General features: G+C 40.3%; 1 pseudogene; it reads right to left on the bottom strand.

Moving 5' to 3' along the window:
• Window positions 1-2,465: 2,465 nt before the first annotated feature.
• Window positions 2,466-3,279, bottom strand: LOC135404748 (mitochondrial nicotinamide adenine dinucleotide transporter SLC25A51-like; annotated as a pseudogene).
• Window positions 3,280-3,892: the final 613 nt, after the last annotated feature.

Genomic DNA, 3,892 nt, shown 5'->3' with positions numbered 1-3,892 from the left:
TATGTAGTGACAGGACAAGGGGGAATGGCTTCAAACTGAAAGGGAGTAGGTCTAGGTTAGATATTAGGAAGAAATTCTTTACTGTGAAATTTTTTACTGTGACTGTGGTGAGGCACTGGAACCAGTTGCCCAGAGAAATTGTGGGTGTTCCATCCCCGGATGTACTCAAGGCCAGGCTGGATGGGGTTCTGAGCAACCTAGTCTAGTGAATGGTGTCCCTGCCCATGGCAGAGGGGTTGTAACTAGATGATCTTTAAGGTCCCTTGTCAGGGTTGACAGCGGGTCTGTTAGCTCTTTGGAAGATTTTGACCTGGGAAAATTACGGGTGTATCCTTGAGATAGGAGAGGTATGTACGCAGCCCTGGCTGAAAGAAGACAGCTGTGGAGTGCTTAGGTTTGGTCCTGTGAGAACTCCAGCTTTGGCCTTGAGCTTTGCCAACAGTATTACTAACAAATAATAGCTAATTAAAAAATACAATCACCTGCCTGCCTTCTGATACTTGCTAACATGGGATATAAAAAGACTTGTGGGAAAGAATAAAGACTGGTACTTTGCTCGGTACTGGACTGTTTGTGTTTCTTTCTTTACTTTCGACTGCCGCAACAATAACAGTCCCTTCCATCCCAAGCCATTCTATGATTCAGCGACAGACTAGGTGAGAATATGTGCTCAGAGGAGAGGCCAGTAAGGGTACCATCACAGGAAGGTGATCAGCTCATAAAAGGCTGATATGAACAAGTAAGAGGTTGATGCTTTAGAGAGATCAGAGCTAGGCTAGTCCCTCAGGAGGAGTCATAGGGGTGAGGCCCTGAATGACTGTGAGCCAATCTCCATGGTGCTTGGCTTGGGAAGGCTTGAGGCAATTGTAAAGGAGCAGTAAAGGGTGTCTACTCCTTGAGGGACAGGGAGCCAGAAGCTGAACACAGGGGTTGAACAAGATGATCTCTGGAGACCCCTTACAATCTCAACAATTCTGTGATTCTGCAATACAGCTATCAGGGCAGTGGACTCGCCAGCCAGGGCTCACCGCCACCATACCAAATACAAGGTGAGCAGAACAGACCTGAAGATGGTAGCAAGGTTCAACCAAGAGTCTAGATCTTTGGGCGAGTTCTTCGTGATGAGGTGGGCCTAAGGTCAAGCCAGGAAATCAATATGCAAGTCAGGTCTGAGGGTAACCAGAGTTGGACACAGCCCAGTGTTTATCAGGTAGGTCCATTGTTAAGAGGTAGATCTGAGGTCAAACAGGGAAGTTGGTTCACAGGCTGGGATCCACATCAATGCAGTCTATGATAAGACAAAGGCATAGCCCAGGCCTGAGCTGAAATGGAGCTCCTGGACCCATGAACAGATAGTATGGGTAGAGGTCCCAGGTAAGGATGATCAGGACCATTAAGGCCTATTAGTGCACTTAGGGCCTTTTCATCTCTTTCCCTTCACCAGAAAAAATACTTTGCAAAAGATTAAAAAAAAAGCTGTAAATCAAGTAGTTTGATAATCAAAGGAAGTTGTATTACTGTTTGAGCATTACAGAGTGAGATCAATTTTCGTATGTTTGCAACAGAAACAAAGTGATACAAAAGCAGAAAACTTGAGTATATCAAATTTGCAAATAGAAGGCCTTTCAATAAGGAAGAACACTTTTAAAGCTTGAGATAAAATTGCTGTCTTGCTCCTTCCACCTTTCCATTTCAAGGCACACACATATATAGGCACAATCCCACTTTACACTGGGTCACTTTACACTGAAGTTAAATATTCAGTAGCTACTGTTATGTTGATGATTGAGATGATGCTCATGTTGAAGCTGAGCAGCAAAATGGTTGGCAAAATAGTTTGTGTAGGTTCGATTTAAACTTGAGGTTCAGAAAGTCATCCTAATCAGAAATTGGCAGCTTCTGTTTAAACTCCAAAGATAATTTAGAACCCCAAGACATTTGGAAGCTTAGTTTTTAACCCTCTGTAGTGTATCAAGCAAGAAAAGTAGCTTTCATTGGCTCCTTCTTTGCTTCCATATTATACAATGTGCATAGTGTAAAATTTGATTATTGAGACTATTAGGAAATATCAGAAATGACAGAATAAGCTACTAGACTAATACATAGATATTTTTTTACTTTGCATTTGTCTAGTTATTCCACTATGGGTAAATTTATCCACCTGCATATAAATGCTTTAACTTGTTTAAAATTATATTTAATTGCATCAAGATTTAGATGTATTGCCATTTACCCCATAAATATTCAATGTTGTTAACAAGATTAATTACCTTTCACACTTAGCAGCTACTAACAATATCACCCATCTCCCTACTGAAATGTAACTGCTGCTTTGAATTGTCTCCAAGTTTCATGGCACTCCATGTTATTCACAAAAAGTTCCATAAATTAACCTATTCCCAAAGTGACCTCAAGTGTACAAATACCCAAGTGAATAGAGGTGTTTCAAAGGAAGGCAACATTTTTCATAATAGCTTTAGCAAGAATTCATACGTTGCATTGATTATGTCCCAGGACAGGACAGAACAATGGTAATTCAGATGGACTCCTCTGAAAAGATGCATCAATTTTTGATCATGTTCTAGCCAGATTGTCACAAAAACTTTTGAAAAAGACTGAAATTCACCACCAATTTGAGATTGCATGTGAACTTTTACAACATTCATTGGGAAAAATAAGGATCCCAGCATGGTGCCCAACAGCCCTCCACAGATAAAGTCATTGACCAAGAAGTTGCTTCAGGCAGACATTGTTTGACAGGTCCTTGTAGGCCAAAGAAGAGTATATTACTGCTTCCATTCCAGAACAGAATAGGCACCAAACCCCGATAATATTCTCTAATCCCATAGACTTTTAGTACCTTGAAAGCCTGGTAAGAGTAAATTTGCCATGATGTTTGTAGTCTCGAAGTAAAGTCTGGACTTATTCAAAAGCTGTAAGAAGGGCTTCTGTGGTCCCTGCAAGCACTGCTGCCATGCTGCGAGTTAGAAGTTCAGGTGCACTTGTGTGACTATGGAGTAAGGAGGAGAAATCTTCATACAAGGCAAACATTAGAGCCAGGGTAGTCGTTTTTTGCATTAATGGAGGAAGGATTCCACAACTGAGATTTTGAATTCCATCTTTCTGCAGCTGATGTACTGCATCCTTTGTTTTCAAGCCATACAACTGTTGTCGAAAGAGGACCTTCTGGATGGGAAAGGTGACCACTGTATTGGTGAAGGCTGCACATTAGCCACAAAGATAATGTTTACCAGAGCTACCCTTTATGTGATGGCTCATATCTTGCTTTGATTTTGTTGGGACACAATCTTGTGAATCCATCTTTTTTCCCCCTCAATATATATCTTAGATTTCTTTTCCTATGTCAAAAAAAATAAAAAGAATGTGAACAAAATGGCATGTGACACAGCTTTTTTAGTTCACACACAGGCACATCATGTGCACACTGTTCAACATCACACTGTGCAGCATTTTACATCCTGAAGAAAATTCATCAAATTCAGTGGAACAGTGTGACAAACACTTAATCTGATAGATAATGCAAAATGCACAATTTTCTACACCAGATCCAAGGACCCGAAGAACTAGATATTTTTTCCTCCCTTTATGTTTTGTTGATTAAAAACAAACTAAATTAAAACAAATAGACATATGAAACCCTGCAGTGCCACATTACAGTTGAAAATGTGAGGGAGAAATAGGAACTTTACACATTAAGTTACCAGTATAGTATGTCAAGGAATTCAAGTACTGAATGATCTATTCTAACACTAGTAAGAAACAGTACAAATTACCAAGGTTTTGGAAGACACACACATACTACACACAGCTTAGCATTACAAATTCTGATCATTCCTGCCTGTATTTCTCTGTGGCAGACATCAATGAACAA

The sequence above is a fragment of the Pseudopipra pipra genome, chromosome W (genome assembly GCF_036250125.1).
Source record: "Pseudopipra pipra isolate bDixPip1 chromosome W, bDixPip1.hap1, whole genome shotgun sequence".
NCBI lineage: Eukaryota > Metazoa > Chordata > Aves > Passeriformes > Pipridae > Pseudopipra > Pseudopipra pipra.
The sequence above is the reverse complement of the archived record's forward strand: the minus strand, read 5'-3'. Positions and strand labels throughout refer to the sequence as shown.